At 41.1% G+C, this 14,863-nt stretch overlaps 1 long non-coding RNA gene across 3 annotated transcripts in view; it reads right to left on the bottom strand.

Moving 5' to 3' along the window:
• Positions 1-14,863, bottom strand: part of LOC137621184 (uncharacterized) — a 57,057-nt gene that overhangs the window by 17,468 nt on the left and 24,726 nt on the right. For all 3 annotated transcript variants that reach the window (XR_011040166.1, XR_011040165.1, XR_011040164.1), the window contains 3 exons: positions 10,288-10,458; positions 4,949-5,119; positions 338-508 (listed from right to left, as the gene is read on the bottom strand). This is a non-coding gene — a long non-coding RNA (uncharacterized lncRNA). The remainder of the gene's footprint in view (positions 1-337; positions 509-4,948; positions 5,120-10,287; positions 10,459-14,863) is intronic.

The raw sequence follows: 14,863 nt of genomic DNA, 5'->3' as shown, positions 1-14,863 counted from the left end.
TAGCTACAAATCTTTCATCTGTTCTTTTGATTATATGCGCTAACTAATGCAAATTAACTTGAAAATATGCTACCAGGAAAGTCAATAAATATTTATCACACTGATTATAATTAAATTTTAGACATTTCCTGGATAAAAACATTAAGATTCTATTTTCAACATTATATAGGACCTGGAAATAATGATAAACTTTAACTCCCTGGAAAATCAACCCTTTAAAAGCTTACTCATTACCTATATATAATTATCTAACTTTTGTTTGAATCTAATTCAATGAGCAACAAAATCAATTTCCATATAATTTTAGGTATATGAAAAAAATCAAAATATGCATCACCTTTATCCAGCAGCAATATTTTCCTATCACTTCTGTCCAATTTTTCAAAATCTAAGCATGTTAAATTTAGTCACCTCAGCAGTTGCATAGTAACTGACAGTTAAACTTTAAATATTTGGCATTGTGATGACATCAGTATTGAGTTTCCTTCAATTCATACATGCCAGCACCCTGAAATAAGATAAAATGGTTAATATAGGTTCATTCATTGAATTCATATTCATATTATAATTTGCTTTAAGCACAACCATTCAACACTATCTAGCCTCCAATTCTACAAATGAGGCTAGTACCAGCAACACTTCTACATCAGTTTCTCCTTTTACAGTCCATTATTAAACATACTTATGTGTTTCTTCATGTACCATTCCTCCCTATGACTTTCTGGGCCCTACAGGTGTGCTTTTACCCTGATATTTCCTTGGAAGGGTTACCATAAGTAATATAACCTCTATCTTAGTCCTTCCGAGTTAAACAAGTTAAATTTTATTCTTTCAATCTCCCTGACAGGTCTCAAAATAGTAAACCAAGTTGTCATTTATACTGCCAGAATTTCTCATCCCCCTAGCATCCCAGGGAAGATGGAATGAAAGGTTTCATTTGATGGACACTTGAGGTGCAGGTGCTTCAAGTCAACAACAGTAAGGGAAGATACAGCCAAAGAAAAGTAAAAATTTTCCTTACCGACAGAAGTAGAGATTCTTCAAAGAGTGGCGACTTGCCAGGGCATCTAGGGGAAGGGGAAACTATCTTTCAAATCTTATTTTAAGAGGGAGAATGATTGTAAGAATGAACAAAAATTAAAATTAGTAACATAGTAAATTTTATGACTGACCTTATTAAAGACTCAATTAGCTTTTATGGGATTTTTCCAAAAATGACACCAGTGAGCTAACTCCTGAACATCCACACACTACCCTACCCCGAAGTGATGGTACTTTACCTCAACAATACGAGGGACTTTGTATATAGCAAGAATATAATCATCACCCCTCTAATCATACCAAACTGCCGACATGCCTTTCTTTAGAAACCAGTCCACCACTGGAATCCATGGGCTAATTTCTTTTGTGTGAGTGAATGTCCTCCATATCAATTTTAAGAATATCTACCAGTATCTAAGAATCAAACATTATCGAATAGTTAGCAAAACTACCAAAACACCCACAATTAGTCTTGAAAACTCCAATCACAGCAAGTGCAATTCCCTCACAATACAGACGCTAAATTGAGAAGAGAGGTTGGATAGACAGGTGTGAGAATGTTTTTGTACGGAGATTGAAATAATTTTTAGAGTATTTGAGATATTCAGTCAAAAATATGACATTCGTAGATAATTTGTATTTTTCCTAACTATGCAAACCTTAGCTATTCAATAGGGGTATTACTTTCAGCGTAGCTGAAATGACGAGCCATTAATTTTTAACGAGGGTTTACTACCCACACCGCTAGTTAGCGGGGTAGGGGAGGGTAGCTTGCTACCCATCCCCCCCCTCTAACACATCTGTGCTTGAGCTACTTTGCTTGAAGGTAGGACTTCAAGGGGGATAGGGCTGGCAGGCAAGTTTGGTTAAATAGCTAAGGTTTGAATAGTTAGGAAAAATACAAATTATCTACGAATTTGGCATTTGTTCCGTAACTGGAATACAAACCACGCTATTTAATAGGGGTGACTCACCCATTAGGAAGGGTGGACGTTCCAGCCAGTCTGGCTTTTGGATTTGCCCGGGGGCTCGTTATTTGTGTGTTTAAGCACCCAAGAAATAAGGAGTCCCTGCACATCGCTAGAACCTTGCTATGCAAGGACTATGGCCTACGCAAGCTGTGTGTGAAGGTATGAAGAAGTGTGACTCATCCTAGAAGGTTGTTCTGAAGTTCTTTAGATGGAAACTTGTACACTAGGACTTTCCCAATACCACCTCGTCAGGGTATGGGGACGTAACAATTAATATTAATAATAGGAACACAAGGGAGCATGGTTTACCTGCAGTGGTTTGAGGTCAGCTATGCATAGAACCCAGGATGCTGCATTCCCCAAGAGAGGGGATGATGAAGAAAAGAATAAGGGCCAGTCAAACCTTTTCATTCATGCAGTCTAAAACTGGGTAACAATGCCCTCAACCTTCTGCTACTTGTCCAATAAGGAGCTTGAAGTTTTAAACCAGCTGTTGTGCAGCCACCACATGACCAATAGTGAACATATAGAGTCTCCTGTGGGTCACGTCTTGCAGGTAGTGGGATGTTAATGTTTGACGTTTCCACACCCCAGCTTGTAGAACTTGCGTCACTGAAAAATTTCTTTTGAAGGCCAGGGACGTAGCTATGCCCCTGACATGTGCTCTGGGGTGACGTGACGGAGCAGGGTCTGGATTCAGGGCCTGGTCAATGACCCTGCGAATCCATGCAGAGATGGTGTTCTTGGTGACCCTCCTCTTATTCCTTCCTGTGCTGACGAATAGTGCTGGCACACGGGGAGGGGCTGCAGCAGTTCTTTTGAGATAAAGCCTCAAGCTCCTTACTGGGCATAGTAAGAGATGGTCTGGGTCATCTGTTACAGAACGGAGACTAGAAATCCGGAAGGAGTCGAATCGAGGGTCCGCTACTCCTGGATTCTGAGTCTTGGCAATAAACTCAGGGACGAAGCTGAACGTTACGTCCCCCCATCCCCTTGAACGGGCGATGTCATACGAAAGACCATGAAGTTCGCTGACTCGCTTAGCCGAGGCCAAACCTAGCAGGAATACCATCTTCCAGGTTAGGTGGTGATCTGATGCCTGGCGTAATGGTTCATAGGGAGGTCTCTTAAGAGACCTGAGAACTCGAACCACGTTCCATGGGGGAGGTCTCACTTCCGACTGAGGGCAAGTTCATAGCTACGTATGAGTAGAGAAAGCTCTAGCGATGAGGAAATGCCCATTCCTTTCAGCCTGAAGGCTAGACTTAAGGCTGAGCGATAGCCTTTCACTGCCGAGACTGAAAGGCACATTTCTTCACGTAAATACACGAACTCCGCTATTGTTGGAATAGTGGCATCGAGTGGAGAGAGACCCCTTCCACGACACCAACTACAGAATACTTTCCACTTTCCCTGGTAGACTGCTGCCGAAGACTTTTCGCAGGTGTCCAGACATCCTGATTGCAACTCGTTACGAAAATCCTCTCTCAGAGAGGAGATGCTGGATAGACTCCAGGCGTGAAGCCGTAGTGAACCTACGGCTTTGTGGAAGATGTTGGCATGTGGTTGTTTGAGTAGATTGTGTCGTGGAGGGAGTTCTCTAGGTGGCTCCGTTAGGAGTTGCAGAAGGTCCGGGAACCATTCCGCGTGATGCCATAGCGGAGCTGTGAGGGTCATTGAAAGATTGACCGATGTTCTGGTCTTGAGTACCCTCCTCATCAGACAGGACGGGGGAAAGGCGTAAACGTCGATGTTGTCCCACCGTTGTTGGAGAGCATCTTGCCAGAGAGCCTTGGGGTCTTGGACTGGGCAACAGTACAGCGGGAGCCTGAAGTTCAGGGCCGTTGCCAAGAGGTCCAGAGTTGGAGAACCCCACAACGTCAGGACTTTGTTGGCTACTAGATGATCCACAGACCACTCGGTACTCACTATCCGAGATGCTCTGCTCAGGTTATCGGCGAGCACATTCCTTTTGCCCAGAATGAAGCGTGCCGATAGTGGTATCGAGTGGATTTCGGCCCATCTCAGTATCTCTACTGCTAGATGGGATAGTTGCTGCAAAAGAGTACCTCCTTGCTTGTTGATGTAGGCCACTACTGTGGTGTTGTCGCTCATCACCACCACAGAGTGACTTGCCAGGTACTGTTGGAACTGTTGAAGGGCCAGAAAGACGGCCTTCATCTTTAGGAGATTTATGTGGAGGTACTTTTCTGACTCTGACCAGAGGCCTGAGGTCGTGTGGTGCAGCACGTGAGCCCCCCACCCTTTTTTTGTATATACCAAAATGTAAGCCAATGGTTTTTATCTATAGTTCATGAACTTTGCACTTAAGGAAATGTCATTAAATTGATACAACTTGAGTAAAGCCCCACAGATACACAATGAACTAAAAGTAGAGAGATTGGACAGGAAATAGGGAATTGCAGCTTGTAATTATTGTCACTGAAACCAGAGTGAGTGGATAGGGTTGGTGGAAAAATTATAATCTTCCATCCAAGGCTTCAGAAGTTTTATCATTGAAAAATGTATCTTTTTTAATATGCTGTTTTAAAAACAAGGGTTGTGACTTGCGAGTCAAGATGATCAGTGTAGCTACAAATCTTTCATCTGTTCTTTTGATTATATGCGCTAACTAATGCAAATTAACTTGAAAATATGCTACCAGGAAAGTCAATAAATATTTATCACACTGATTATAATTAAATTTTAAGACATTTCCTGGATAAAAACATTAAGATTCTATTTTCAACATTATATAGGACTTGGCAATAATGATAAACTTCAACTCCCTGGAAAATCAACTCTTCAAAAGCTTACTCATACGTTTGGTTACCTATATATAATTATCTAACTTTTGTTTAAATATAATTCAATGAGCAACAAAATCAACTTCCATATAATTTTAGGTATATGAAAAAAATCAAAATATGCATCACCTTTATCCAGCAGCAATATTTTCCAATCACTTCTGTCCAATTTTTCAAAATCTAAGCATGTTAAATTTAGTCACCTCAGCAGCTGCATAGTAACTGACAGTTATCCTTTAAAAATTTGGCTTTGTGACGACATCAGTATTGAATTTCCTTCAATTCATACATACCAGCACCCTGAAATAAGATAAAATGGTTAATATAGGTACATTCATTAATTCATATGTTTTTATCACAATTTGCTTTAATGGCAACCATTCAAAACGCTTAGCCTCCAATTCTACAAATCAGGCTAGTATCAGCAACTCTTCCATTAGAGTTTCTCCTTTTATAGTCCAATATTAAACATACCTTGCGTGTTTCTTCATGTACCATTGCTCCCTATGACTTTCTGGGCCCTACATGTGTGCTGTTAACCTGATATTCCCTTGGAAGGGTTACCATAAGTAATATAACCTCTTAGGTCTCCCGAGTTAAACATGTTAAATTTTATTCTTTCAATCTCCCTAACAGGTCTCAAAATAATAAACCAAAATGACAAATTTGTAGATAATTTGTAATTTTCCTAACTATACAATTCTTAGCTATTTAATAGGGGTATTACTTTCGGCGTAGCTGAAATGATGAGCCATTAATTTTTAACGAGGGTTTACTATCCACACCGCTAGTTAGCGGAGGTAGGGGAGGGTAGCTTGCTACCCCCCCCCCCCCCTTTCACACACTTGTGCTTGAGCTCACTTTGCTTGGAGGTAGGACTTCAAGGGGGATAGGGCTGGCGGACAAGTTTGGTTAAATAGCTAAGGTTTGTATAGTTAAGAAAAATAAAAATTAGCTACGAATTTGCCATTTTTTCCTTAACTGGAATACAAACCACGCTATTTAATAGGGGTGACTCACCCATTAGGAAGGGTGGACGTCCCAGCCAGTCTGGCTTATGGCTTTGCCCGGGGGCTCATTATTTGAGAGTGTAAGCACCCAAGAAATAAGGAGTCCCTGCACCTCGCTAGAACCTTGCTACGCAAGGACTGTGGCCTAAGCAAACTATGTGTGAAGGTATGAAAGTGTGACTCGTCCTAGGAAGTTGTTCTGAAGTTCTTTAGATGGAAACTTGTAGACTACTAGGCCTTTCCCAATACCACCTCGTCAGGGTATGGGGATGTAACAGTATTACCTGAAGTGGTTTGAGGTCGGCTATGCAGAGAACCCAGGATGCTGCTTTCCCCAAGAGAGGGGATGATGAGGAAAAGAAGGGCCAGTCAAACCTTTTCATTCATGCAGACTAAAACGGGGTAACAATGCCCTCAACCTCCTTCTACTATCCACTAAGGAGCTTGAGGTTTTAAACCAGCTGTTGTGCAGCCACCACAGGGCCGATAGTGAACGTATCGAGTCTCCTGTGGGTCACGTCTTGCAGGTAGTGGGATGTGAATGTTCTTTGACGTTTCCAAACCCCAGCTTGAAGAACCTGCGTCACTGAAAAATTTCTTTTGAAGGCCAGGGACGTAGCTATGCCCCTGACATGTGCTCTAGGGCGACGTGACGGAGGAGGGTCTGGATTCAAGGCCAGGTCAACGACCCTACGAATCCATGCAGAGATGGTGTTCTTGGTGACCCTCCTCTTAGTCCTTCCTGTGCTGATGAATAGTGCTGGCACATGAGGACGGGCTGCAGCTATTCTTTTGAGGTACAGCCTCAAGCTCCTTACTGGGCATAGTAAGAGATGGTCTGGGTCATCTGTTACAGTACGGAGACTAGAAATTGGGAAGGAGTCGAATTGATGATCCGCCACTCCAGGATTCTGAGTCTTGGCAATAAACTCAGGGACGAAGCTGAACGTTACGTCCCCCCATCCCCTTGAATGGGCGATGTCATACGAGAGACCATGAAGTTTGCTGACTCGCTTGGCCGAGACCAAAGCTAGCAGGAATACCGTCTTCCAGGTTAGGTGGCGATCTGATGCATGGCGTAATGGTTCATAGGGAGGTCTCTTAAGAGACCTGAGAACTCGTACCCTGTTCCATGGGGAGGTCACACTTCTGTCTGAGGGCTGTAAGTTCATAACTACATATGAGTAGAGAAAGTTCTAGCGATGAAAAAATGTCCACTCCTTTCAGCCTGAAGGCTAGACTTTAAGGCTGAGCAATAGCCTTTCACTGCCGAGACTGAAAGGCGCATTTCTTCACGTAAATACACGAGGAACTCCGCTATTATTGGAATAGTGGCATCGAGTGGAGAGATACCCCCTTCCACGACACCAACCACAGAAAACTTTCCACTTTGCCTGGTAGACTGCTGCAAAAGACTTTCGCAGGTGTCCAGACATCCTGACAGCAACTAGTTGCAAAAATCCTCTCTCAGAGAGGAGATGCTGGATAGTCTCCAGGCGTGAAGTGGTAGTGAACCTCCGGCTTTGTGGAAGATGTTGGCATGTGGTTGTTTGAGTAGATTGTGCCTGTTTACTAAAAAATTTGTACTAAAAGTGGCAATACATTTTTACTCAAACAAAAATGCATTATTTCATTACAAAAACCCTTAAGCCTACAGTATTTGAACTATTAGGTTGAAAATTTTCTCCAATTTTTGTATCTTTTATACTATTCCAGTTATATTGGGGAAAGAACATAAAGCCAGACTAATTAAATCGATGGGTGAACAAGATTTCAAATAACAAATGGAGACAAGATCAACTTAATAATATATGGTAGGAAGTAACCTGATTTGATGCCCCATCTACACTTTTTATCTGAAGTGATTTGAATGTGAAATATATTGTCTGAGATGGTGCCCATGCCCTATTGATGGGCATAAAAGTTGCAAGTTGACAATATTGTGGCTTAACAACTCGCACTTCCTCCAGCACCTGGAGAGGAATGTGTATTTAGTAGTAGTAATACTATCATGGCATATATACTTTATATACCTGCCTCCTAAAACACTACCTTAGTAGATAGGATATTTATAATGGATTACTCAAGTTTCAAGCAACAGGCCAGGTATCAAGATCAGAGGTCATCAGAAACCATTACTTAGTAAAATAAAAAAAAAAAAATAGGAAGAGTACCTTCCTTTTTTAGGCTTAAAAATCAAAGGAAGAGTAAGAGGGGTATAATGAAAATCTTCAAAGAACCCCACAATACACATCAAAGTCTTGACAGTGTGAATGCTTAGGCCCAGAAAAAATGCGCAGAAAAGCTGTTCAGCATCGAGGCTCAACTATAAGGGTGCACTTGGCAGTTTCCCTATTGTAAAGTTGAAGTAGTTGAGAGGCTAGATGTTAAAACTGAAGTGAGAATGGGGGCAATATAGAGAAGAGAAAAAAAAGGGGTGCTGCCATTGGCCATTCAGAAAAATCTCCTAGTGTAGAAAGACTTGAGTAGTGATATGGCAGAAATAACAACACTGAAACACCTAAACTGACTGGAGACAATTTCTTTTAAATGTGACCAAAGAAACAAGATCCAAACAAGATCCTAACAAGCAAGCTGAAGGAGTCTCCAGACAAATCTGCTGTAATGGTATCTTACCCATTGAGTAAAAATCAATGTAATGGAATAGACATTAAAAAATTGAAGGAATACAAGCCTCAATTTTCTCCAAATCATTCAAACTAGGATTAGATTAAAGAATTTTTGCCTTTTAAGTTCAAACACTAGGTCTTGGAGGACATTGTGCACATGCACACTAGGAAAAAAATTACAAATTTGCAATATCAAGCAAACATTTTGAGGTTAGACAGCAAGATGGAAGAAACAAATCATGAAGAGAAGTATAATAGAAAGCTAAAAAGTCTGTGCAATTGAGGGCTATAAGGTCACTGCAAAGTCCTTCAAGTAATATTACCCTACATGGCAAACCTTGAGGTAACTGTATAAATTGATGCTTAAAGGCCACACGTGAATGGCAGAGCCAAGGAACAGTGACAGTGTCCTCGTTAGCAGGACAATACTGATAAGTCATTAGGTAGACCTAGAGGCTCCACTCTATCTTAGCTCACAAGAATGGTGAGGTTGCAGATGTAGAGAAGCTATCAAGTTTGAGCGGGACTCCAACTTCCGTCTGGCAGATTGCAGCCTAGGAAGTTTCCAATAGGCAACCACAAGATTAAATCTTAGTCAAAATATGCAGATTGATTAAAACTTGAAGAATTATGCAATAAACCTGGTGTATTTTTGGGGGCAAATGTACTGTGTAGTCCCCAAGGACTCTTCTGGTAAAGGCTTGAACAGGCAATCCTATCACCAATCTTCTTGGGGACCACACTACAACTCAGCAAATGTAGGTTTTTCCTTTGCCAAAAGCCATTTATTAATATATTACAAACTGTATTAGTGTTTTTCAGTGCTAAAATGATTAGAGAACTAAAGAATTGCACTCTAAACCTTTGACAGTTACATTTTTTAAATGGTGACCATAACTTAGCAGAATGTAACCAAGCAATCTTCAATCTGAACCTAGAGAAAAGTAACAAATCCTATTATCAAATCTATAGTTGCTGCAAAAGAGTACCTCCTTGCTTGTTGATGTAGGCCACTACTGTGGTGTGTTGCTCATCACCACCACAGAGTGACTTGCCAGGTACTGTTGGAACTGTTGAAGGGCCAGAAAGACGGCCTTCATCTTTAGGAGATTTATGTGGAGGTACTTTTCTGACTCTGACCAGAGGCCTGAGGTCGTGTGATGCAGCACGTGAGCCACCCACCCTTTTTTTGTATATACAAAAATGCATGAACTTTGCACTTAAGGAAATGTCATTAAATTGATACAACTTGAGTAAAGGCCCACAGATACACAATGAACTAAAAGTACAGAGATTGCACAGGAAATTGGGAGTTGCAGCTTGTAATTATTGTCACTGAAACCAGAGTGAGTGGATAGGGTTGGTGGAAAAATTATAATCTTCCATCCAAGGCTTCAGAAGTTTAATCATTGAAAAATGTATCTTTTTTAATATGCTGTTTTAAAAACAAGGGTTGTGACTTGCGAGTCCAAATGATCAATGTAGCTACAAATCTTTCATTTGTTTTTTTTATTATATGCACTAAATAATGCAAATTAACTTGAAAATATGCTGCCAGGAAAGTCAATAAATATTTATCACACTGATTATAAATAAATTTTAGACATTTCCTGGATAAAAACATTGAGATTCTATTTTCAACATTATATAGGACCTGGAAATAATGATAAACTTCAACTCCCTGGAAAATCAACCCTTCAAAAGCTTACTCATAAGTTTGGTTACCTAAATATAATTATCTATCTTTTGTTTGAATATAATTCAATGAGCAACAAAATCAACTTCCATATAATTTTTGGTATATGAAAAAAATCAAAATATGCATCACCTTTATCCAGCAGCAATATTTTCCAATCACTTCTGTCCAATTTTTCAAAATCTAAGCATGTTAAATTTAGTCACCTCAGCAGTTGCATCGTAACTGACACTTGAACTTTAAATATTTGGCTTTGTGATGACATCAGTATTGTGTTTCCTTCAATTCATACATGCCAGCACCCTGAAATAAGAAAAAATGGTTAATATAGGTAATTTCATTAAATTCATATCACAATTTTCTTCAGGCACAACCATTCAACACTATCTAGCCTCCAATTCTACAAATGAGGCTAGTACCAACAACACTTCTACATCATTTTCTCCTTTTACAGTCCATTATTAAACATACCTAATGTGTTTCTTCATGTACCATTGCTCCCTATGACTTTCTGGGCCCTACAGGTGTGCTGTTAACCTGATATTCCCTTGGAAGGGTTACTATTAGTAATATAACCTCTATCTTTGTTCTTTCGAGTTAAACAAGTTAAATTTTATTCTTTCAATCTCCCTGACAGGTCTCAAAATAGTAAACAAAGTTGTCATTTATACCGGCAGAATTTATCATACCCCCTAACATCCCAAGGAAGATGGAATGAAAGGTTTCTTTTGATGGACACTTGAGCAGGTGGTTCAAGTCAACAACAGTAAGGGAAGATACAGCTAAAGAAACGTAAAAATTTTCCTTACTGACAGAAGTAGAGGTTGTTCAAAGAGTCTGACTTCCCAGGCCATCTAGGGGTAGGGGAAACTATCTTTCAAATCTTACTTTAAGAGGGAGAATGATTATAAGAATTAACAAAAATCAAAATTAGTTAACATAGAAAATTTTTTGACTGACCTTATTAAAGACCCAATTAGCTTTTATGGGATTTTTCCACCAATGACACCAGTGAGCTAACTCCTGAACATCCACACACTACCCTACCCCGAAGTGATGGTACTTTACCTCAATAATAAGAGGGACTTTGTATATAGTAATATAATAATCATCACTCCTCTAATCATACCAAACTGCCGACATGCCTTTCTTTAGAAACCAGCCCACCACTGAAATCCAGGGGCTAATTTCTTGAGTGCGAGTGAATGTCCTCCGTATCAATTTTAAGAATATCTACCAGTATCTCTAAAAACCAAACATTATCGAGTAGTTAGCAAAACTACCAAAGCACCCACAATTAGTTTTGAAAACTCCAATCACAGCAAGTGCAATTCCCTCTCAATACAGACACTAAAAAGAGAAGAGAGGTTGGACAGACAGGTGAGAATGTTTTTGTATGGAGATTGAAATATCACGCCCCAGTATATTATACCGACACCTTATATAGGTGAGCGAGCTGGGTTCAACCTGGCATTCCTATGCAATTTTTTCTCTGGTAATATATAGCAGTTACTGTATATACTTAAGAAATGGTGCTAAAGGAGCATTTCACTCGGTGGCACAGGAGGAGCCCAGAAAAATAATTTGAGACATTGAGTATAAAATATGACAAATTCATAGATAATTTATATTTTACCTAACTATACAAACCTTAGCTATTTAATAGGGGTATTACTTTCGGCGTAGCTGAAATGACGAGCCATTAATTTTTAACGAGGGTTTACTACCCACACCGCTAGTTAGCGGGGGTAAGGGAGGGTAGCTTGCTACCCCCCCTCTCACACACCTGTGCTTGAGCTCACTTTGCTTGGAGGTAGGACTTCAAGGGAGACAGGGCTGGCGGCCAAGTTTGGTTAAATAGCTAAGGTTTGAATAGTTAGGAAAAATACAAATTATCTACGAATTTGCCATTTGTTCCGTAACTGGAATACAAACCACGCTATTTAATAGGGGTGACTCACCCATTAGTAAGGGTGGATGTCCCAGCCAGTCTGGCTTTTCGCTTTGCCCGGGGGCTCGTTATTTGTGTGTGTAAGCACCCAAGAAATAAGGAGTCCCTGCACCTCGCTAGAACCTTGCTACGCAAGGACTGCGGCCTACGCAAGCTGTGTGAAGGTATGGAGAAGTGCGACTCGTCCTAGAAAGTTGTTCTGAAGTTCTTTAGATGGAAACTTGTAGACTAGGACTTTCCCAATACCACCTCGTCAGGGTATGGGGACGTAACAGTATTAATATTAATACTAGGAACACAAGGGAGCATGGTTTACCTGCAGTGGTTTGAGGTCAGCTATGCAGAGAACCCAGGATGCTGCTTTCCCCAAGAGAGGGAATGATGAAGAAAAGAATAAGGGCCAGTCAAACCTTTTCATTCATGCAGACTAAAACCGGGTAACAATGCCCTCAACCATTTGCTACTTGTCCAATAAGGAGCTCGAGGTTTTAACCCAGCTGTTGTGCAGCCACCACATGACCAAAAGTGAACGTATCGAGTCTAGTGGGATGTGAATGTGTTTGACGTTTCCACACCCCAGCTTGTAGAACTTGCGTCACTGAAAAATTTCTTTTGAAGGCCAGGGACGTAGCTATGACCCTGACATCATGTGCTCTGGGGCGACGTGACAAGAGCAGGGTCTGGATTCAGGGCCAGGTCAATGACCCTACGAATCCATGTAGAGATGGTGTTCTTGGTGACCCTCCTCTTAGTCCTTCCTGTGCTGACGAATAGTGCTGGCACACGAGGAGGGGCTGCAGCAGTTCTTTTCAGATAAAGCCTCAAGCTCCTTACTGAGCATAGTAAGAGATGGTCTGGGTCATCTGTTACAGAACGGAGACTAGAAATCCGGAAGGAGTCGAATCGAAGATCCGCTACTCCTGGATTCTGAGTCTTAGCAATAAACTCAGGGACAAACCTAAACGTTACCTCCCCCCATCACCTTGAATGGGCGATGTCATACGAGAGACCATGAAGTTCGCAAACTCGCTTGGCCGAGGCCAAACCTAGCAGGAATACAGTCTTCCAGGTTAGGTGGCGATCTGATGCCTGGCGTAATGGTTCATAGGGAGGTCTCTCAAGAGACCTGAGAACTCGAACCACGTTCCATGGGGGAGGTCTCACTTCCGACAGAGGGCAAGTTCATAACTACGTATGAGTAGAGAAAGCTCTAGCGATGAGGAAATGCGCATTCCTTTCAGCCTGAAGGCTAGACTTAAGGCTGAGCGATAGCCTTTCACTGCCGAGACTGAAAGGCACATTTCTTCACGTAAATCCTCTCAGAGAGGAGATGCTGGATAGACTCCAGGCGTGAAGCCGTAGTGAACCTACGGCTTTGTGGAAGATGTTGGCATGTGGTTGTTTGAGTAGATTGTGTCGTGGAGGGAGTTCTCTAGGTGGCTCCGTTAGGAGTTGCAGAAGGTCCGGGAACCATTACGCGTGATGCCATAGCGGAGCTATGAGGGTCATTGAAATATTGACCGATGTTCTGGTCTTGAGTACCCTCCTCATCGGACAGAACGGGGGAAAGGCGTAAGCGTCGATGTTGTCCCACCGTTGTTGGAAAGCATCTTGCCAGAGAGCCTTGGTGTCTTGGACTGCGGAACAGTACAGCGGGAGCCTCAAGTTCACGGCCGTTGCGAAGAGGTCCACAGTCGGAGAACCCCACAACGTCAGGACTTTGTTGGCTACTAGATGATCCACAGACTACACGGTACTCACTATCTGAGATGCTCTGCTCAGGTTGTCGCCGAGCACATTCCTTTTGCCCGGAATGAAGCGTGCCGATAGTGGTATCGAGTGGATTTCGGCCCATCTCAGTATCTCTACTGCTAGATGGGATAGTTGCTGCAAAAGAGTACCTCCTTGCTTGTTGATGTAGGCAACTACTGTGGTGTTGTCGCTCATCACCACCAGAGTGACTTGCCAGGTACTGTTGAAACTGTTGAAGGGCCAGAAAGACGGCCTTCATCTTTAGGAGATTTATGTGGAGGTACTTTTCTGACTATGACCAGAGGCCTGAGGTCGTGTGGTGCAGCACGTGAGCCCCCCACCCTTTTTTTGTATATACAAAAATGTAAGCCAAAGGTTTTTATCTATAGTTCATGAACTTTGCACTTAAGGAAATGTCATTAAATTGATACAACTTGAGTAAAGGCCCACAGATACACAATGAACTAAAAGTACAGAGATTGGACAGGAAATAGGGAGTTGCAGCTTGTAATTATTGTCACTGAAACCGGAGTGAGTGGATAGGGTTGGTGGAAAAATGATAATCTTCCATCCAAGGTTTCATAAGTTTAATAATTGAAAAATGTATCTCTTTTAATATGCTGTTTTAAAAACAAGGGTTGTGACTTGCGAGTCAAGATGATCAATGTAGCTACAAATCTTTCATCTGTTCTTTTGATTATATGCGCTAACTAATGCAAATTAACTTGAAAATATGCTACCAGGAAAGTCAATAAATATTTATAACATTGTTTATAATTAAATTTTAGACATTTCCTGGATAAAAACATTAAGATTCTATTTTCAACATTATATAGGACCTGGAAATAATGATAAACTTCAAATCCCTGGAAAATCAACCCTTTAAAAGCTTACTCATAAGTTTGGTTACCTATATATAATTATCTAACTTTTGTTTGAATATAATTCAATGAGCAACGAAATCAACTTCCATATAATTTTAGGTATATGAAAAAAATCAAAATA

The sequence above is a fragment of the Palaemon carinicauda genome, chromosome 27 (assembly GCF_036898095.1).
Source record: "Palaemon carinicauda isolate YSFRI2023 chromosome 27, ASM3689809v2, whole genome shotgun sequence".
NCBI lineage: Eukaryota > Metazoa > Arthropoda > Malacostraca > Decapoda > Palaemonidae > Palaemon > Palaemon carinicauda.
Note: the sequence above shows the minus strand (reverse complement) of the source record. Positions and strands in the feature narration are given on the sequence as shown.